Source organism: Rattus norvegicus, chromosome 10, assembly GCF_036323735.1.
Source record: "Rattus norvegicus strain BN/NHsdMcwi chromosome 10, GRCr8, whole genome shotgun sequence".
Taxonomy (NCBI): Eukaryota; Metazoa; Chordata; class Mammalia; order Rodentia; family Muridae; genus Rattus; species Rattus norvegicus.
In genome coordinates this window covers 63491943-63515000 of record NC_086028.1, presented here as the reverse complement: position 1 = coordinate 63515000, position 23058 = coordinate 63491943, and the positions used below count along the sequence as shown (strand labels likewise).

The window sequence follows — 23058 nt, the reverse complement described above, 5'->3', positions numbered from 1 at the left end:
AATGAAAGCTGAAAATTTTAACCAGTCTGGTAGAAATGAATATATTCCAGACAGACACTTTACCTACCAGACTATTAAAGCAATATACCCTAAGAAATTGGAATTTCCCCAGGAATCTCAAGCCTGGGCCAGAAGATACAGAAACCCTTCTCCCCAGGGGTGAGACTACAGATCAGAGAGCCAAAGATGGGCCAGTGCTGAGCTGAGCCACACCACAGCTCTGTCAATCTCACTTCAGGGCCCAAGAACAATGGATTTGTGGGAGTAACTGGATCTCTTTGCCCCTTTCCCCAGTATGTTGGCTACATTGAATAAATATCCATAATATATGCATGTGTGTGTGTGTGTGTGTGTGTGTGTGTGTGTGTGTGTGTGTGTGTGTGTATGTGGAGCAGCCTATACATATCATTTATAATATATATCAGCTCTAGAGCATTCACACACAATTCCAGGGAGGGGAGATTATCTGATGTGAAAAGGGGTAATTGCATCTGAGATGTTAAAAAAATTATAAGTAAGGGATCTAGAAATTGTAACCTAGAGACGGTAAATGGCCCAAAACACACCCATTTAGTAACGACACCATTCACTCACATTCACTCACTAAGTACCCATTATGTATCAGGTATTGTGGCAATACTGCACATTGGGAATACAAAAAAGAATAGAATTCCTAGCGAAATGTGGACATAAAGTTGTTAACCAAAGATGTCAGGTGTAGTTCTAACAGTGATGGCACACACTCTTAATCCCAACACTTTGGAGGCAGACACAGACAGATCTGAACTGGAAGCCAGCCTGGTCTACAGCCCGTGTCCTGGACACAGGACAGCCAGGGCTATATAGAAAGATTGGGGAGCAGGAGACCACAAACATACATAAACACAAACAAACAAACACACACAGAAAGCTAGGCGTGGTGATGTCAGAGCATAGCCCAGCACATGGACACTGTGTGTGGTGTCATGGACAGAGGTCCTCACACTCAGATCAGCACCAGAGGAAAGATGAATGTTAAACACAGAGTCTCCTCACAGAGACACTGACACAGAAGGCTAGAATTGATGTGGTTATTAGCCTGGTGACCTTTGCAATGTGTGGCAAGACCACACTGGATCCTTTCTTAGACCCTTATCATGAGCTTAGCCAATCTGTAGAACCTATCTTTATGGAAGACATTATACCTACTTTTACAAAGTTTTGATGGAGTCACATCTTAAGCTTCCTTTTTGGCTTTTCAAGACAGGGTTTCTCTGTGTAACCCTCGCTGTCTTAGAATTCACTCTGAGAACCAGGCTGGTCTGGAACTCAGATCTTCCTGCCTCTGCCTCCCAAGTGCTAGGATTAAAGGTGAGGCCGCTACACCTAATTCTGTCTTAAGCTTTATTGTACACTGGGAACTGAGTTATTTATCACCAGGAAAATTTTCAACAAATTGTGCTATGCTTAAATAGATGTAAAATAAATTAATCAGGATCACACTCCCTGAGCTAATAGCAGCACTACTGAGTCATGTTAAACCAAACCACCTCTTGCTGGCAACAGTCACAGACCCCACACACATACACACACTGGCTCACATGGGCCCTGCCATGATACTGCCCCCCACAAAAAAGGTGATGTAAAGCAGACCTGGTGCATTAACTGAAAGGACTGCTTTGGACTGTGTTTGTAAAGTGCCTAGAATAGTGCCTCTGTCTCAAAAACAAGTCAGACACTGGCAGATCTCTGTACGTCAAGGTCAGCCTGGTCTACACTAGTTCCCGGGCACCCAGGGTTACATACTGAGCCCCCATCTTTAAAAAGGTACCTCAGGACGACCTGCAAGTCTGGTTCTGGGGGATCCGACATCCTCTTCTGGCTCTGTGGGCACGGGTGCACACGCGGTGCAGTTATACACAAAGGCAAACACCCATGCACACAGTCACGAAACAGAAGCACGGCTCAGCAGCATCTTTGGATATCTTTGTCCATGCTTTGCCTCTTGGCTCGTTTTGTACAAATAATGAATAATCAAAAGTGATTGTTCCGCTGGTCAGAAAGGGAGCCTTGGCTGTAGCCCTGCCTGCCTGCTGGTAAGGGCAGCCAGGCCCGAGTAACCCATCATCTATTATGGAGTTTGTCTTTATTTCTTAGGCATCCCACAGCAAACCTTTTCCTTTTGATTGGTAATAGTGTCCTAATCTTTGGATTTCCTTGGCAACCAGAGAAACAAAAACACCATCAAGGAGAAAGCAGCAGATTTTTATTTGTTGACTTTTTTTGTTTTGCAGTCCTGGGGATGAAACCCAGAGCTTTGGGGGTGTGAAGCATATGCCCCTCCACCAAGTTCTACCCCTATTTTTAAATAATTAAAAAGAAGGATTTCCTACAGTATAGGAGGAAACTGTTAAATACAGTTAGAAATCCAGAGGGGAAAAATCAAAACAGTATAATGTTTGTAATTCTAGCAACTGAAGCAAGATGATCTAGCGTTCATCTCGGTGACTCCAGAGGCTGAGGCAGGAGAATTGCAAGCTTCAGACCTCCCTGAAACGCAGAGAAGATTCTAACTCAGAAATCATGGTTCTGGGTCTGGCCTCACTACCAAATCACTATATCATCTGAATTTTGAAAAGCCTTAGTTGGGGATTTAGCACAGTGGTAAAGCGCTTCCCTAGCAAGCGCAAGGCCCTGGGTTCGGTCCCCAGCTCCGAAGAAGAAAAAAAAAAAAAAAAAGCCTTAGTTTTCCCTATCTTGGAAAAATATGGAGAAAGTAATTATTGAATCCTTAGATTCCTTAGATGAAAACAAACCTAAAAGTAAAAATATTTATCTCGATACCAGAAACTCTTGGCCTAACCCTTTCTGAGATGCTAACACAATTATATTATAAACACATTTAATTCTGAAGTGTATGTAGTCAAGCCAAGAACTCAGTAAGGCAGACCCAGACCCTTTCATCTGCCTCATAATTACAATGAACTTTCTTGTTAAGCGAGGGCTATTATTTTGTTAAACAAAAGACTGCTCAGTGCTCACAGAGAAACAAGTTTGGAGAAGGAAGTGAAGGACTACATTCTAAATTCATTTAAAAAAAAACAAAAAACTTGATTCATTTGGTTGAAAAGAGAAGTCTGTAATGCAAAGGTAACTTCTGGGGCTGGAGAGATGGCTCAGTGGTTGAGAACACTGGCTGCTCTTCCAGAGGACCTGGGGTCTGATTAACAGTACCCAGGAGGCAGCCTACAACCAAGCCTCTGTAACCCAGTTCCAGGGGAGCCAACGCACTCACTCTTCAACACTGGTCATGACACGGCACACAGACAGACATACAGGCAGAATATCCATACACATAAAATAATGAAACTTTTTTTTTTTTGGTTCTTTTTTTCGGAGCTGGGGACCGAACCCAGGGCCTTGCGCTTCCTAGGTAAGCGCTCTACCACTGAGCTAAATCCCCAGCCCCAATGAAACATTTTTTAATTGAAAGGTAACTTTGTTTTGAATGGCTCTAGCAATCCCAGAATGCATTCAGTAACAAACATAGTCCAGGTAATTAATTCAGTGGACTCTTCCTCTGTCACTGACTGACTCAACAGCTTTGAGGATAATCTCTCTCATTCTCCCAAGCCCCAGCAGAAGATCCATTATTTATACACTCAGTTGTTTACTCTGTCCTATTTTCCAATCCATCCAGGCCCAAGGGCAGTGTTATCGCTGGCCTGCTTCCAAAATGGACATGTTAGCTCATTGTCCCGCTAGTTATAAAACCAAAGAGATTCAAACAGGGATCTACTACCACGCAGCAACCTCACCCACCATCTAATCCAAAATCGAAATTTCCTTGACCAAATAAAATCTATTTATCATTTGGTTGGCTGCTTACTTGATTAATTAATTACAAATTTCTTTATAAATCTCCCTATGTAGCACAGGCTAGTCTCAACTTTAAAATCCTACCTCCGCCTTCTGATTGTTAGGATTACGATGGGCAGGCAGATTGACTGTTCTGAAGCACTGACCAACGTTTATACACTCGACAAGCTTTATCCCCCCAATAATTTATTTAATTTTACTTTATGCAGGTGATTTGCCTGCATGTATGTCTGTATGAGGGTTTCAGATCCCCTGGAACTACAGCTGTGAACTGCCATGTGGTTGGGTGCGGGAGTTAAATCCAGGTCGTCTGGAAGAGCAGCCATTGCTCTTAATTGCTGAGCCATCTCTCCAGCCCACTCTACACACAATTTTTTTGGTGACTCAAAAGAATTCTTAGAAGGCAGCATCGTTAGAAAGGCAGCTCTGGTCCTTATCAGGAACAGACCTGTAAACTTCTGAGGGTTAAACTGACTGAGACTCAATCTGCCCCAACCATCCCTCAGGAAGTATTCAGTGAGGCACCAGCAACTGTTAGGTTCCAGACCTGGGATGATGGCTGAGGTGCCTGTTTAACATATCGAACTGGGCCTGGCCTCCCAGGTCTCCCTCCACCCCTCCCCTACCTGTTAGAGGATCCATCACCTATCTTGCATCTTGTCCTCTACCCTGAACTCTCCAGTCTAAGAAAATGGGCTGCTCTTCTGGACATAATTCAACCATTTTGATTAACCTGCTCTGTTTGTACTTAGCCTCCTGGCTGTTGCACCTGGTGCCCTTTTCCTCTCTTCCTCCCCTCTTATCCTCTGTCTCACATGGCCCAGCTCAGGGTCATGTCCACTCTGGACTCTCCCAGAAGTCCCTGCCTCCAGCTATGCTCTCCTACATATCTAAAATAAACCTCCTCCAACATATGAGGGGTCATGTTTCATTCTGTTTCCTTTTTTCATTCTTTTATTCACTCAGCAACCAATGTTATCTGAGTGGTAAACAGATCATAGACTCCACCAAGTCTGTGGCCCTCAGGATCAAACTCATAGCACAGAACTTGCTCAAAAGACTGAAGTTTACTCAACAGTCAAGCCCCAGGGAGTTTATGCTTAAAACCACACAAGAGGGCCGCCTGATGGCTCATCAGGTAAAGAAGCTTGTTGCCAACTCTGAAGACCTGAGTTCAAGCTCCAGGAACCAACTCCCACAAGTTGTCCTCTGACCTCCATATGTTCCTGGTGAGCTCTGTGCATGTGTGTTTGTGCATCTTAAATAAACTAACTAAAAATAATAAAAGATAAAACACACACGAGGTATGGGTTGTGAGCTTAGAGGAGGCAGAGGCAAGCAGACCTCTGGGTTTGAGGCCAGCCTGGTCTACAGGGCCAGTTCCAGGAACCCCATGGAGGAAAAAAAGCAAGCAAAAAGATACTGGCTGTGACATACGGCTGACAAAGCTGAAAGCTGTCAGCGGATGGATCTCCATGTGAACACACTGCCTCCACCTTAGCCTCTCACTCCCCCCCCCCCCCCCCCAGCTGGGGACCGAACCCAGGGCACCTTAGCCTCTCACTCCCCCCCCCCCCCCCCCCCCCCGAGCTGGGGACAGAACCCAGGGCCTTGCGCTTCCTAGGCAAGCACTCTACCACTGAGCTAAATCCCCAACCCCTTAGCCTCTCACTTAAAGCAGCATCCCAAGACTTTTTTTTTACCTCTAATATCTTCTTAGCTTGAGTAATTTTTCCCCAGCTCCAAACCTTACCACACCCAAGGAGATTATTACAGGAATTAAGCTAAGCTAAGTATCCAATGCTTCCTTCACTTTCTCAAGGGATCATTTCATACTTCAGACATGATTAGACCAGAATCTCCCCTTAAAGAGAACATAAAGCCATTTTCCTTACATTCTAAGCTGCACATCAGAGGGATAAACACAGCTCAGGGAAATTCAGCGAGTTACTTTAACTTCAGCACCACTGTTTCTTCTACCTAACAAACTACAGGTCATGTGCATAACTGTTTCCTTGAAGAGCTATATCTGAGTTTCCAAGCCCTTTCAATGACGCCTGGAGATGAATGCAGAACACCATTAATAGTTCTATACATAGCCCCTTGCCTCCTGGGAAAAATTCTTTGGGGAATCCCAACTACTGCACCATGCAAATTACTGATTGCACAACCAGACAAGAAAACAGGCCTGTTAGATCTGGAGGTATAACTCAGTTGGCTGAGTGATTTACCCGCATGCACAAAGCCCACTGCAAAAATTAACATAGTAAGAAAAAACTAACCCCAGCCCTTAGTAGTCTAAGGCAGGAGAATCAGGACTTCAAGACCAGAGGTAAGGCTCACTGGGTAAATACCTTGCTACACAAGCATAAAGACCTGAATTTAGGGGCCAGTTGTGGTGACACACATTTTTGACCCCAGCACTTGGGAGGCGGAGGCGGAGGCAGAGGCAGAGGCAAGAGGACCTCTGTGAGTTCCAGGACAGCCTGGTTGACATATTGAGTTCTAGGACCCATATAAAGATCCTGTTTTAAAAAAACAAACAAACAAACAAACAAACAAACAAAAAACAAAAAAAAACTAAATTAAAATCAAAACCAATCAACCAAACACACACAACCTGAATTTGGATCCCTAACATCCACAAAAAAGCAGGTGTGGCCGAGCGTATCTATAACCAGAGTCAGAGATCCAGGGAGAGTGGGAGCCTGCTGTCTGAGTCAGCACGGTCCAGGTCCAGTAAGAAATCCTCATTTGAAAATAAGGTAAAGGAGACAGAGGGATGGCTCAGTGGCTAACAGACAGCACTGGCTGCTGCTCTTCCTGGGCTAAATTCCAAGCACCCACACAGAGGCTTACAAGCATTTGTCTATAACACAAGTTCCAGGGGATCTCATGCCCTCTTCTGGTCTTCAGGGACACCAGGCACACCCATGATTCACAGACATAACACCTACATACATAAAATGAAATTTTTAAGACTTTTTTTTTTAAAGTAAAGCAGCCATTTGAAGAAAATTTCTTTATGTCAACTTCTGGCCTCCACTGGGACTAGTAAACCTCCACATACATGCACACATACATACATACAAAAAAAAGGGGGGGGTAGCAAAGTATAATACAACTTTATAAAAAGACATGTTAAGTATTCACACCTGGGAAAAGAGAAAAGAAAAATCTAGAGTATCGAGTAGGAGGGCAAACAGACCAAAGCAGCATGGTGTCCAGGTGCTTTTCTTGCTGCTTCCCCACCTTGCTAGAGGGCTAAACACACTTCAAAGGTGTCATGGTCACACCTATTACCCCAGAGCAGGAAGGCAAAGATAGGTGGATATCCTGAGTTTGACACTAGCCTGGTCTATGTATTGAACTCCAGACTAGCCAGAACTATATAGTAAGACCCTGTCTCAAGCAGACAAAAATAAATATTTCATATTTTATTCAATACACTAGCTGTCCAAAGCTTGAATCAGTGTTTTTAACACTATTCTTTGTAACAAGTTAAGTAAGATTTGTCTGGAGGATCCTTCTCCCTTCCCAATTTAAACATAATTCAGAGCCCTTAGGGATAAAAGCATTAAAACAAAACAAGCCAAAACAAACAAACAAACAAACAAAAAAACTTCAAAGCCAACATAAGATTAATGTGAAATTCCTTTTTGTAAAAAACTCAATACTAATATTTAAAATGTTATGTGCATAAAATATGGATCTGTGTATGTGCATGTGCACATATACATATGTGGAGAAAAATCCAATTTCCTGACCATATTTTCCATCGTTGAGATGACTTCCTGTCCCAGCATGCCTATCTTCCTTCTGTTTACTGTTCTGTTTTGATGCAGGGTGGTGTAGCCCAGGTTGGCCTTGAAGCTCTCATCTTCCCTCCACAGAGCCTCCGAGACACTAGGCAAGCACCCTACCAACTAAGCTCTGTCCCAAGCCCCTATTTTCCATACTGGACTCTCACCCAATTGTTCCTGATTGGCTAGAGATAAAATAAATCATCAAGAAAAGTTACTCATCCAGCTAAAACTGGGAGGCAGCTGCGGAACATCAATTACATCTTCAAAACCGAATCCCAGTTACAACAGCCACTGGGAATTAAACCTGGAATATGAAAATAAATGAATCACTTTAGTTAATATTTACATAAAGTGTTGTCAAGACACTGGTGTTCACCTCTTCTGACATAGCTTCTCTTTGCTAATCAACACAAAAGTAAAGCCAGTCCCCAACACCTCTGACAGAAAACGCACAATATAAAGAGACCAAGCCGGGGATAGTGGCTGTTATCCCAGCACTGCTGAAGCAAAGGCAGGTTAGTTAGACCACTGTAAATTCCAGGACAACCTGGCTACTAGGCCAACCAGGACTACACAGGGAGACTCTGTCTTAAAAAGATAATAACAGGGGTTGGGGTTTTAGCTCAGTGGTAGAGCGCTTGCCTAGCAAGCGCAAGGCCCTGGGTTCGGTCCCCAGCTCCGAAAAAAAGAAAAGAAAAAAAAAAAAAAACAGCAAAAAAGATAATAACAAAACAAAAACAAAAAGCAAAGATTAACATGGACACTGTTATTCAAGTGTGCCCTTTGTTTTTTTTTTTTGTTTTTTTTTTTTGGGGGGTTCTTTTTTTCCCAGAGCTGGGGACCGAACCCAGGGCCTTGCGCTTCCTAGGCAAGTGCTCTACCACTGAGCTAAATCCCCATCCCCTGCCCTTTGTTCTTAATATTGTAATTTCTGCTCATTTCACTTTCAATTGATAACTTTCCTTCTACCTAAAATACGTAAAGAAGGTCCTAATTGGAGTTGTGGAGACCCACATATTTCAGAAAGGATCCAAATCCAGCGCAGTGGTGCACACCTGTTAATTGCCAGTAGTTTGCAGGAAGCTAAAACAGAATGGTAGGAATTCCATGCCAGGCTGAACCTGAACTATAAGAGGCAGTTCCTCTTTAAAAAAAAACAAAAAACAAAACAAAACATAAGTTACAAAGGCAAAGAACTCCAAAAATAAAAATCATCTAAATTGTAATGATATAGCCACTCAAATTAATAAGATTAGGCAGAACTCTTAAAAAGGCAATCAAAATCAAACTATATATATATATATATATATACATACATACACACACACACACACACATATATATATGTATATATATATATATAATTTTTTTTAAAAGATGCAGCTTTGGTGACAGAAACATCCCTTCAGGAACCTATGAATATAAGACATACAGCAATGGAGAAGCTGACAAGGCCTTCAAGTTCAGTAACAAGGTAAGTTTCCTCGGCCACAGATCTTTCTCCTTTACGGCTGAGCCAATACACAAAGCCTATGACAGTGTTCTCAAGAAAGAGACTTTACCAGAGTTAATCACTAACAATTATCAGGATTGCTTTTAACTACCAAGGCCAGAGGGCTGCTCCTCCTTTCCACAAAAACCTCCGCCTCTTTAAGATTACTGCTGCTGATTAAGACCGACCCAAAGAGGAGAATAAGGGCAGCCTTAATGAACGCAGATGCTGTACAGTTTTAAAATGCCAATCCCGGGTTCTATCTTTCCCCCGCCGGTTTACTGCATCAGATGCCACATGAAAAGGGCTCCTCTTTTTCCCATCTGTGCAATTTACTACGCGGCCGACATCTACACGTCGGTAAAAAGAGATAAGTGTCCTGAATCTCCTTAACCAGCTGCAGGGGTGAGATGAAGAGACAGAAAGAAGGATGAAAGGTAAAACTGGAAAATAAAAAAGGTGAAGAGACGCAGAGATCATACTTCCCATTTCATTTCCCCTCTCCACAAGGTTAGGTCGGCTAAAGTCCCGGTGGCGTTAGAAAAAACACACACACCTTGCGCCCCCGGCAGGAGGTGAGGTTGGCTCTGCAGCGCTCAGTGGGGCTCCGGGCTCCGCCCGCCGGCCTGGGACAGTGCAGCCCTGCTTGTCCCAGTCCAGGGAAGACAGAAGAGAGAGGGCTTCTAGAGGCTCAGGCAGGGGGAGGGGGAGACGGCTACTCCGGGTGCCAGGCTCACCGAGAGCACTGCACTCCGTGGTGCGCCGACACCCCCTCCCCCAGCCGGCTCCGGCTCGCTCCCCTCCGCCGCCGGAAGCCAGCCCCGCCCCCTCAACTCCATCCCTGCTCTTTGCAAGCGCCCTCCTGTCTACACAGCCAATCGTGAGCCAAGGAACTAGCAGAGCGACTTGCCATACAGCCAACTGGGGAGGCCCACTGGGAGGTCAGCCGCCGGGGATAGGCCAGCTACCCGCGGCCCCGGCCCCGGCACGGCTCCTCTTTGTTACCGCTGCCCCCCCGTCTCTCCTGGTGCCCAAAGGGAAGCTGAGAGCCAAGCTTCTAGCGGCCAGGCCAGGTGATGCCTGGCCCGCTGCTTTCCCTGCTCCTCCACCCACTCTGGTCCTGGTACTAAAAGTGACCAGCCCTCGAGTGTTTCCTGCCAGAACGCTTCAGACTTCCAAACCGAGTAACCACCGGAAGACACCCAACCACAAAAAGGATGCTCTCCAGGCCTCTCTGCTTTACCTTCCTTTTCTCAGACTAATCAACTGAATTCTGTCAGAACGATGGAAAGATTTAGGTATTAATTAACTACAATTCTACCTGTTGGAAATCCTGCTTTCCCTGAGAGAAACTGGGGGGAAGGAGAGAAGTGAGAAAGTATGTATCTGGAAGTTGGTGGAGGTGGGGAGGAAGAAGGGAACACACCAAATCTTCCGCAAAAATAAATAAAAGGAAACCTACAAAGATCACAAAGTTGGCTTCAACCTGTATCACATCAAAGACATCTACATCCAATAATCCTTAAATGACCACTTCATTATCAGATTTCAGTATAATTAAGATACAGACGAATCAGGTCTCCTTAAAAGTACATACCCGGGGTGGGGGATTTAGCTCAGCGGTAAAGCGCTAGCCTAGCAAGCGCAAGGCCCTGGGTTCGGTCCCCAGCTCCGAAAAAAAGAAAAAAGAAAAAAAAAAAAAAAAGTACATACCCGATGTTGTTAAAACAGTAACACTGGCTGCATTGACTGGACCTCTATATCCAAACCTAAATGGCTAACGATAGTGCTAAGGGAACACTGTGGCTGGGATGGAATATGCTAAAAACGGTTATGGTATTGTTTCTTGGGTAGTGGTAGAGCAATATCTGGGGTTCCTTTAACAAAAACAAAGAGGGGGTGTGCTGGGGGGATATAGCTTGGTTGGTGGACTGGTTGCCTAGCATGCATTAAGGATTAGGTTCAGTCCCCATAACAAGCAGGCATAGTAGTAGAGGCAAGAGGATCAGAAGTTGGAGGCCAGCCTAGGCTGAGAGACCTGGAACAGACTAATCTATGTTGAGAGAGCTCTTAGAGGAGAGAATGGAGCATGGTGGCTTAAGCCTCTATTCCTCAATTGAGTTATTTGAGTTCAAGGAAAGCCTGGGTTGCAGTGTTGAGTTCCAGGCCAGCACCAGAGGCAAAGTGAAACCCTATCTCAAAATCAACAAAAGAGCAAATAAACCAGAAGGACACCTTGGCTGGCAAACCATTTCCACAACTAAATAATTCAGGACTCCATGGAGAAGTCATCAGCTGATAAACCTGGAAAAAACAAAAGCTGGAAGACGGATAAGGTATTCAAAAGGGACACTGTGGTACACACTTCCCTAATCTTCATAAGGTCCCCTACCTCTGTGGTTTAGGATGCTTGGGCTCTGTTTGTTGGGGTGGGCTGCTGAAGGGATAAGCTGTTAGTTAATTCCTCATACTGATGGGGTAGCACATGGTGGAAAAAGAAAAAAAAGCCAACATCTTGAAAAAGTTTCACACACATACACAAAATGAGACAGCAAGCTTGCGGATCAAGCATGATTTGGCATCTTTAAATACAGAGCCAATTTTCTTTAGTGCCAAAGCCAATGGCTTCTCCTGTAGATAAAATGGCACAGTTCCTGAAAAAGCCCTGGACGCTGTTTCCCCACAATCCTATAATCTGTCAGAAGACAGAAAACAAAAAGAAGGCTGTGCCAGCCAGAAAAAGCAAATTATAACCAACACAGAGCCAAACTTTATTTCAGACAGAAGGAGCTGTTCTATGTGTCTCTGAAAGAGGAGAAACAAAAGGAGCTTACCATTGCTCCAATAACCAAGGGCAAGCAACTAATTTAACCAAACACCATGTTGAATTAGCATTTGCTGCAAGAGGCTGCCTTCTCACTTCCTATTCATAGCCTAAAAGGGTATTTGCAATGCTTATTAAGAAGAGTTGATGCCAACAAAATACAAGGAATTTTTACATGCCAGTAAGAAAAAGAATAAAAGTAAAGGAGAAAGAAATCGGAGCATGAACTATTAAGTCGTGGGAGAAATACATAAGGTCAAAGGCCGAGTCCCAAGCCACAGGCCTGTATCACCAGCACTTGGAAACAGGAGAATCTGAAGTTCAAGGTCATCTTAGACTCCAAAGGGAGTCTGAGACCAGCCAAAACCAGCCAACACGCGGTAGGTGGCACACCTAGAGAGAGGGCTCAGTGGTAAAGAGAAGGCTATTTTTTTCAAAAGACCTGAGTTTGGTTCCCAGCACCAACAATGTCATTCAACAATCTGAATTTCCCCTGTCTGAAGATCCAACATCCTCTTCTGGTCTCTGTGAGCACCAGACACATAAATATATGCAGGCAAAACACTCATACACGTAAGACAAAATGATAAGTCTAAAAAGGAAAGCAAGCATGTGTACGTGACAGATTGCTGTAGGGCTTCCTGTATGCTAGACACACACTCTATCCTGAGCTGTGTGCTCTTCTGTTAACCTTCCATTTTTAGACACCCGGCTAGCCTTCTATTCACCTTAGCCAAGTCAGACCTTAAAGTTGGGATCTTCCTGCCTTAGTTTCCCAAGTAGTTCAAGGGTTTGTTTTGTGTCACCAGGCTAGGCCAGGATATCCTTGTCTAGTCACCAAGTGCACGTGCACACAATACACACACACCTACCACTCAAATAGAGCTTGTGTACAGTAAAAGAAAGATGGGAACATCAGAAAAGGGGGGAAAACACCTTAAGCTTTTATTTGTCCTTGTTATAAGAGGTAACGGAGACCCAGTAGGTTAATACATCAAGTAATCCTCACACTTGGAAAAAGAATCAGGACCAACATAAGTTACATGAGACCCTGTATTAAAGATGAAGAAAACAAGGAGATATAATAGAGCAAAAGGGAAATATAGATTGAGAAGGTTCAGAGATTCAATTCCAACCTATAGAAAATCAGTATCTTCAAGTCACTTTTCTCTGAGATTAGAAATAGACAGGCCCTTAGATTGTAGACAATATACAGAATCCCAACAGAACTCTAAGCAAGAAGAAGTTCTGAGCCTGTTAGCAATTTCACTAAATAAAAAGTTCACTTCCCCTTGTATCAGGTCTAGACTACATCCCAATTTTCCCCTATAGCTAATGTCACTTTAGAAGCTAAGAAAATGTCCAAGAGATTCAAAGTCAAGCATGTCCCAAGTACATGACAGATAACCATGGCACTGATTCTACCTTTAGACTTGGTGCGGAATACAGTGCTAAAATTTTGCCTATAATGGTATCATGCCCTTCTTCAAATCCTAACTGAAACCCTCACCTGACTCAGCGGTTCTCAAGCTTCCTGATGCTGCAACCCTTTAGGACAGTTCCTCCTCATGTTATGGTGACCCCCAGCCATAAAATCGTTTTGCTGAAACTTCGTAACTGTAATTTTTCAACTGTCATGAGTACTGATGTACACATTTTTGGAGAGAGGTCTGTCAAAGGGGTTGGGACCCCCAGGCTGAGAACTATTGCTTAACTGCACTCAAGTATTTATATAGTGTTCACTACAATCAAAGTGTTTTTTTTTTTTTAATGTTTTTAGTTTTTTTTTTTTTTTTTTGGTTCTTTTTTTCGGAGCTGGGGACCGAACCCAGGGCCTTGTGCTTCCTAGGTAAGCGCTCTACCACTGAGCTAAATCCCCAGCCCCGTTTTTAGTGTTTTTACTGATTGGCTATGAAGCTTTAAATATAGATAGTAAAACTCCCCAAACATTTTAGTGTACACTCTACACTATTATAGATATCACAGAGTGCCATTCATCCTTCTTCATGAACCAAAAACCAAGAGGATCAAAATCATATAAAAGGGGCTGGCGGGTTGGGGATTTATAGCTCAGTGGTAGAGCGCTTGCCTAGGAAGCGCAAGGCCCTGGGTTCGGTCCCCAGCTCCAAAAAAAAGAACCAAAAAAAAAAAAGGGGGGGCTGGCAAAATGGCTCAGTGGTTAAAGGTGCTTGCCTCACAAGCCTGACCTCCTTGAGTTCAAGCCCCAGAACCCATGTAAAGATGAACAGAACTGGGGCTGGGGATTTAGCTCAGTGGTAGAGCGCTTACCTAGGAAGCGCAAGGCCCTGGGTTCGGTCCCCAGCTCGGGGGGGGGGGGGGGGGGGGGGGGGAGAACCAAAAAAAAAAAAAAAAAAAAAGATGAACAGAACTGACCCCACAAAGTTGACCTCTGACTTCCACATGTGGACTTAAGAGTATGCACACACACACAAAATAATGATGAAGTTTAAAGTCCCCCCCCAAAAAAAATCCTATAATACGAACCCGTAAAGTGATGCTGTAATAAATCTCTAGGGAAATATCTTTAATAAGATGTTGCTTCATTATAGTGTCTTAATTGATACATTCTAGAAATTAGGGTAGCAATATCATGTCACAAATTCTGAACTATTTTTTCCCCAAATAGTATTTTAAAAAAATATATCACCTTTCTCAAAAGGAACTTCAGCCTCTAACAGACATCATGTTGCTAATTTTCACAACATCCCAATAAAGAACTATTATTTAACATTTATATCACACTTGAACTTGCAAAAATGCTTTACAATTATTTTCATTAATAGTCATACCTCACAACCACCCACTGTGAGCTAAACTGGTCTTGTTATCCTTATTTGACAGCTGGGAAAACTAAAGCCAAGGTCAAACCTGTCTACTTTCCCAAGGCCAGAACCTAACCCTTAAAGTCAGGTTCACTCACCCATTACCTGTATTGTATCAGCCTCAATGACAGCATCTTTTTAGAAAGCAGAACATCATTTTAAAAACTAATATGAAATATTGAGAAATTATAATAATTCAGTAAAAATATAGCCATTTGGATACAAATAGGTAAGGATTTGGTAATAAGGATAATCAGTTTAAAAAAAAAAAAAAGTCAGGCATGTTTGCTCATGCTGGTAATCCCAGCACACTCAAGAGCTGAGGCAGGAGGATTGTTGCAAATTGAACCTGCCTGAGCTACAGAGTAAGACTCTGTCTCAAAAGGAGAGGAAAATCTATACTAGGTGTTACATAACTGTAATCCTAGCATTAAGGAGGTTAAGGCAGGAGGACTATCAGTTCTGGCTACTTGGTGTACACAGCCAGAGTTAGTTAAAAGAACTCTGGCTTGATAGTCTAGCCTGTAATCCTGGCACTGAGGAAATAGGCAGCAGGCAGGAGAATTAGTAAAGGGCCTCCCTCAACCACATAGTTTAAAGCCAACCTGGGCTACACAAGATCCTACCTAAAAGAAGAAAGAATCGGGTAGATGGTTCAGTATATAAAGCAATTGTGGAGCAAGTGTGAGGCCAGAATACAGATCCTAAAAAACTCCCGTAAACTCTGGGCAAGGATAGTGGACAGCATCAGACACCAGGCATCTCCAGGTTCAACAAGAGACTTTTCCTTAAATTAAAGTGGAAAGTGACATATGTCTTTAATCCCAGCTCTCAGGAGGCAAAGGCAGACAGATCTCGGTAAATCTGAGGCCCGCCTGGTGTACACAGTAGTTCCAACCAGTTAAAGCTACATTGCGAGTCCCTGCTGAGCAGGGTAGGAGGTGGAGGGTGGGAAACAAGGAACACATCCAACATTAACTTCAGGCCTAAATACACACAAACACCAATGCATGTGCACCCATCCATAGGGGTGCCCACACACAAGAGCACACACACACACTCAGGCAAACACTAAACATGTAAAGAGGGAGGGGGAGAGGGAGGGAAGGAGGACGGGAAGAGACAGATCTAACTCCCTGATAGAATGCCTGCCTAGCATGGCACAGGTTCTGGGTTTAATCCCCAGCACTGATAAATCTAAAAAGAGAAGAACTGACTTCTAAACAAAAATGTCATTGTTTTCTATGAAAAATTGGGGGAAAAAAAGAATTAAATGCATGTTTCATTTTCTCCTAAATCCTCTACAATCAGACTTCCATTTTCATTCCTCCTGTCAACAGCTTTAGACAAAAAAATAAAAAAATAAAAAACCAGTAATCATCAGGTTAGCAAATCCTTCAAGTATTCCCGTTCTTACCTGACCCTCAGTGGCATCCAACAGAGCTTACTACACCTTCCTGAAAGACATTTTCCTATCCCCAGTCCACGTTTCAGGCTGGCCTAAGTTCATGACCTCCCTGCCTCAGCCACTGAGTGCTGGGATCCCAGATGAGTACCACCACACAGCTCGGAAGCTCTTCTTCACCTGACGTGTTTTTTAACTTCTGGATTTCAACCTCTCTCAATAGCTGTTCCTTTCTGAAGCTTCTCTGCTCTAGCCTCAAGTCACCCTTAGGTGCCCTCCTGATTTAATTCTGAAACTTCAAATTCATCCACATGCTGAGAATGTCCAAGTCTGAAATTCCAGCCCCTACTTCTCCCTGGAAATGCCAGGTTTTTCCATTCTACTACCTATTTCAAGCATCTTAAATCTGGTGTGAATAAGAAGTGTTCTGTTATTCTTACTATCAATGACGAGCAATGCCGCTTGTTCACTTAATTCCATGTAACAATTTAGAAGCCAGCCACTACTCCGCTTTTGCCCCACACCCTCCCTCAGCTATAACAAGACACAATCAGGCCTTCAACCTTAATCCCCAAGACACACAGACTCTGCCTACATCTCTACAGCTTTTCCACCTTCACTCCTTGTTGCAGGATATTTGATCATATGAGAACCCAAGACCATGCTAATTACTGAAAAAAATTATGTCTAGTTGTGGTGTGGCATGGCCTCTGTACAGGTCTTTAATCCACAATGAAGATAAAGTTAGTTTGTAGAAGGAAGTACCATGTTTGAAAGTGAATCTAATTGAATGACAAAGTGACGAATCAAAGAAAGATTTGACAGAATAGGATATGCTCAACTCTCAGGAGGAGAGAAAGGGAAGGGAAGCTACTTAAGAGGGGGTAGGTGGGGGTTGGGGATTTAGCTCAGTGGTAGAGCGCTTGCCTAGGAAGCGCAAGGCCCTGGGTTCGGTCCCCAGCTCCGAAAAAAAGGACCAAAAAAAAAAAAAAAAAAAAAAAAAAAAAGAGGGGGTAGGTGCAGAGAGAAGGCAGTTTTACCAGGACAGTCTTACAGAGAAACAGGCTGCAGGAGCAAGTTAAGATAGATGTAGATGAAAAGAGAAAGAACCAGAGAATGAGAAGGAAGCAGAAACAGACTACCAGTTAGTGTGAAACCAAGCAGAGCAATTCAGGGGAAGCTGAGAGAAGCCAGATTGACTCAGTAAGCTTGGAGAGGAGTCTGAGCCAGGACAGCTGAGTGAACAGCCAGTGAGAGTTCAGAAGGAGCTGGAAAGGGTGAGCTTATTCAGCAGGAAGTCTCAGAGGCTGGAAACATTCTAGGCCTAGGTAAGATTGTACAGGGGCTAGAAGCTTCCAGAACTAGGCCTAGGTTAGCTGACTGAGGCAGTGAGCCTCCAAGATCATAATTACATTAGGCAAATAAAAGTTACTGTTGCAACTGCATCCAACTTATCAACTCAACTCTAATCTGAATTAGTATGGGAGGGGCGTTAAGTTCTAGCCTCTAGTCTTGAGCTCCTCTACAATTCATTTTCATACATCACCAACAATATTCTTTCTAATCACAAGTCAGTTCGCATCATTCCCTTACCTCCAAAGAAACATATGCCCTGGGTGTGTCTTAGTTACTTTCCTACTGCTATGACAGGGCACCTTTGCCAAGGTGACTTACAGAAGGAAAGGTTTATTGGGGCTTATGGTCTCAGAGGGTGAGTCTGTGACCATCATGGAGGGGAGCATGGCAGCAGGCAGGCAGGCATGGTGCCGGAGCAGCAGTGGAGAACTTGTATGGAAGAACTTACATCTGATCCACAAGCATGAGGCAGAGGGAGAGAGTGAGAGAGAGGGAGGGAAGAAGGGGGAGGGAGGACGGGACAGACAGACACTGAATTGGAAAATGGCATGGGTTTGAAACCTCAAAGCCTATCCTTAGTGATTCCTGTACGTTGTCACGTAACCGCACTGTTACTAGTTCTAATAGCTTTTCATTTTGTTCTCACTGATTTTCTAGGAAAATAATTAGATGACTTCAAAAGCCTCTAAAATAAGTCCTTTCTGTGTTCCCCCCCAACCCCCTCCCTCTTGCTCTCTTTCCTTTTTGAGATAGGGTCGCTTCGCATACAGCCCAGGCCACCCTCAAACTAGTGAACTACTGAGGCTGGCCTTGAGTTCCTTGTGTCTTCACCTCCTCAGAGTGAAGATTACAGATGAGCCCACTGTACCTGGCTAAATGTCTTAGCATCTGTGGCAGTGAGGGTTTTCTAAGCCTTTCCAGAGAATATCCAAGTAGGAAGCTGGGAAGAGGACTCAAATTGAAAGCACTTGCTACTCTTGCAAGGATCTTGGTTCAGTTCTCAACATCCTCACAATTGTCTGTAACTCCAGTCCCAGGGGATATGATGCCCTCTCTTGACCTCCTCAGTCACCTACATAAAGGTCAATGTCTATAAAAAATTAATCAGGGGCTGGGGATTTAGCTCAGTGGTAGAGCGCTTACCTAGGAAGCACAAGGCCCTGGGTTCGGTCCCCAGCTCCGAAAAAAAGAACCAAAAAAATAAAAATAAAAAATTAATCTTGGGCAGGCCTTCAGTTCCAGGCCTTGGTGGCAGAGACAGGGAAGGTGTTGTCTTTTCCCTGTTCAGGCCACCCAGAACTACACAAAGAGACCCTGTTCAAAATGAAGAGTGGACAACATCAGCTTAAAGAAGCAGATTGGTAATGAAACTAAAGAATGAAAAGTGCCATCTGGGGACCGGAGAGGTGAGTCAGCGATTATGAGCACTGACTGCTCTTCCAGTGAACCCAGGTTCAATTCCCAGCACCCACATGGTGGCTCACAACCATCTGGAACTCCAGTCCCAGGGGATGTGAGACCCCCTTCTGGCCTCACATGTTGTTCTGGCACAAATATACACACAGGCAAAGCATACATGTAGAAAAACACTATTTTAAGAAGAAAATGTCATCTGTGTTTGACAGTAAGGTCACTGAGCAAAGCAACTGATGTGAGGTAGTAGGGACAAAATGAAATTAGGCAACTGAGATAAAAATATGCTGTGGACAAGAAAAGAGACAGAATCCAGAAAACATTGACAAAATTTTGAATTGCCTCCCAGGAGAAAACAGCGCATAGAAGCAGCTAGATACCTATTTCGGGAGGCTGGGTTGTTAAACACTGATGAGCCTGACCCAGCTACCTAAATAAATAAATAAATAAATAAATAAATAAATAAATAAATAAATCATAGCCAATTTCTTTATGTCTTCCCAAATCTGAAAACATACACAGAGCACAGAGACAGACAGACAGACACACACACACACAGACACACACACACACACACACACACACACACACACACACACACACACACACACACACACACCTACCTGGAAGATAAAATATACATCTAGGAACATTTAAGAATGTTTTAGGGGTTGGGGATTTAGCTCAGTGGTAGAGCGCTTGCCTAGCAACCGCAAGGCCCTGGGTTCGGTCCCCAGCTCTGAAAAAAAGAAAAAAAAAGAAAAAGAAAAAGAAAAAAAAAAGTAAAAGAATGTTTTAGCTAGGCCTAGTAGCACAGGCCTATAATATAAATACTAGTATACTGAGGCAGGAGGATCAAGTTTAAGAACAGCCTGGGCAGAGGCTGTGGTCCTGTTGCTGAGTGCCTCCGTGGCTGTCATGAAGCCGTGGCTCCTTCCACAGCACCGCAGAGATCAGATGCGCCGGGCAAGCCTGCAACCCTAGGCCTCAGGACACAGAAGAACCAAGATGGTCCAGGTCACCCTCTGTTACACAGTGAATTTGAAGCCAAGCTACACCACCTGAGACACTGGCTCAAAAACAAAAGAAAAGACAATGTCTTTAAACAGCTCAGCTTCAGTCTTCAAGGCAATGCCTAGGAGGATAAACACCCTGAACGAGATTCATATATTAATCAGCAATTAACTTGATAAATGTCACTGCTGGAAAGTTTTCATGTACTCAGCAGAAAACATGTTTTTAAGTGACACAGTGTCCTAGGACAGACAGGAAGAGGAGACTGGAATAAAGGAAGCTAATTGAATCACGTTTGGCACAAGCCTGTGATCTCAGCACTTTGAAGGTGACAGGAAGATTAGAAGTTCAAAGTCATCCTTAGCAATTAGATCAAGACCAGTCTGGGTTACAGGAGACTCTGACTCAAAATAAGAAATAAAAATCAATGAATAAGTCGATCTAACAAGCAGAAAAGAACTGCCAATGTTTTTGTTTGTTTCTATGGGTTTGTTTTTGTTTCTCTAGCTTTTCAGGACAGGGTCTCACTGTGTAGCGCTGGCTGCATGGAACTCACTATGGAGACCAGGCTGGCCTTGAACCCAGAGATCTGCCTGCCTCTGCCTCCCAAGTGCTGGGACTAAAGGCTTGCAACGCCAGCACTCATCTATTTCCGTGAAACCTGAAACAGGGTGTTACTATGTCTGGCTTTAAACTCATGATCCTACTGCAGTTTCCAAGTGCTGGTATTTCCAGTATTTACCCCATTTGACTCTAGTAAAGTATACTTTAAAAATATTCCTTTAAGCCAAGCAACGGTGACATGCACACCTTTAGTCCTAGCACTTGGGAGGCAGGGGCAGGCAGATCTCTGAATTCAAGGCCAGCCTGGTCTACAGAGTAAGTTCTAGGACAGCCAGAGATACGAAGAGAAACCCCATCTCAAAAACAGAAAAATAAATTATTCTTCTTTTAAAGATTTATTTATGTATTTATTTTTACACTATTGCTATCTTCAGACACACCAGAAGAGGGGATCAGATCCCATTAAGGATGGTTGTGAGCCACCATGTAGTTGCTGGGAACTGAACTCAGAACCTCTGAAAGAACAGTCAGTGCCCTTAACCACTGAGCCATCTTTCCAGCCCCCAATCCTTCTTGATACATACTACATGTAGTGAAAATATACTAGTCTTCATGTAATTTACAAACAGTGGTGCCTCTGCAGCCAAGTGTTCTAGACCTCTATGGTCAATTTTTTTTCTTTTGAGAGGCAGGGTCTCGCTATGAAGTTCAAATGGCCTGAAACCTGCAACCTTCCCGTAAAAGACTAAGTGAGGGACTTTAGATTTAGACCCTGTGTCCCCACATGTGGCCCCTTGTCCACCGCAGTTTTCAGATGATGGATACCAAACTCAGTGCCTCATGCTTGCTAAGCAAGCGCCGTGCTTCTGCATCACACTCCAGACCCACTCTTGGGGTTTGTTTGGATTGGTTTGGTTTTTGAGACAAGGTTTCACTGTGGTTGCCCCGGCTGCTCTGGAATTCACTCACTATGTAAATCAGACTGTCCACAAATTTAGAGATCCTTCTGCCTCTATCTTCAGAGTACTGGAATCAGAGTACTGGCATCACCACACCTGGCAAAGTGTAGCGCGCGCGTGTGTGCGTGTGTGCGTGTGTGCGTGTGTGTGTGCGTGTGTATGTGTGTGATAAAAATGCTTGCCAGTGGTAGCCTAAGACAACTTTGAACTTGTCATCCTCCAGCCTCCACCATGTGAACCACCATGGTTGGTTTGTATGGTACTTGAAAATAAAACCATGGTTTCCTGCATGGGAGACAAGTACAAACCATCATTTTGTAACGAGCCATCAAACCCTGACTTTTTTATTTTCTTGTATTAATTGTATCTTTAAGGAATGGGGATGAAGTTCAGTTGATAGGATTGTTATCCAGCAGGCTCCAGACCTTTTTTAGTTCTGTTCTCATCACCCAGTAAAACTGGATTTGTTGGGGCTGGAGAGATGGCTCAGTGGCTAGGGGCACAGATTGCTCTTGCAGAGGCCCTGAGTTCAAATCCCAGCAACCACATGAAAAGTTCACAACCATCTGTAATGGGATCTGATGTCCTCTTCTGGTGTGTCTGAAGACAGTGACAGTGTACTCATATATAATAAATAAATAAATCTTTAAAAACTGGGTTTGTTGGCCTATACCAGTAATCCCAGCGTTTGGTTAAATGGAGACAAGAGGATGAAAAGTCTCAGAGCATTCAAGACTATACCAAACCTGTTTGATGGATGGATGGATGGATGGATGGATGGATGGATGGATGGATGGATGGGTGGGTGGATGGATGGATGGATGGGTGGATGGGTGGATGGGTGGATGGGTGGGTGGATGGGTGGATGGGTGGATGGGTGGGTGGATGACGGGTGGGCAGTGGGGTCTGATGGGTAAAAATGCTTGCTGCACCAGCCTGATGTCCTAAAATTCAATCCTGGAGACCCACATGGAGAGAAGTGACACCAGCAAGTTGTCCTCTGACCTTTACACACATGCCGTGGCACATGTATACACACAGACATATTCACATATGGGGCTGGAGAGAGGCCACAGTGGTTACAGAAAGAAAGGGCTCTTCCAGAGCACCTGGGTGTAACTCCCTGCACGTACATTTTGGTTCACGACAGTTGCAGGGAATCTGATGCCCTCTTTGGCCTCTACAGGGACCAGGGGTGTTTGTAGTACAGACATGCAGGTAAAGCATGCATATATATAAAATACACTTTTAGAAAAATATAAAACTATATACAAATACCCATGAAACAAACAAAATGTTAAAGGGGGGAGGGTAGTAAGTTTCCTTTTAATGTGCACTCCTCTCACCTTCCACCACAGCTGACTGGAGCACAAACAAACCTTTCAGGCAGTGAAGAGCCAGAAATAGCTATTCAACACTTCTCTAAGAAAACATTTGCCTCTCACTGAAGGCACAGTGACTTCACACCCGTCACCCCTCTGGTCAGCTGGAGAGCCCCTGCCCTGCCCCTGGCCACTCTGCTTC

The 23058-nt window shown here is 43.9% G+C and overlaps 1 protein-coding gene across 2 annotated transcripts in view; it reads right to left on the bottom strand.

Moving 5' to 3' along the window:
• Fam222b (family with sequence similarity 222, member B) overlaps positions 1 to 23058 on the bottom strand; it is a 65772-nt gene that overhangs the window by 35422 nt on the left and 7292 nt on the right. The window contains exon 1 of one of the 2 annotated variants that reach the window (XM_006246944.3): positions 9713 to 23056. The exons of the other annotated variant lie outside the window; for it this stretch is intronic. The gene's annotated coding sequence lies outside the window, so the exon portion shown is untranslated. Of the gene's footprint in view, positions 1 to 9712; positions 23057 to 23058 lie in introns of those variants that run through there. 2 annotated transcript variants of the gene reach the window in all.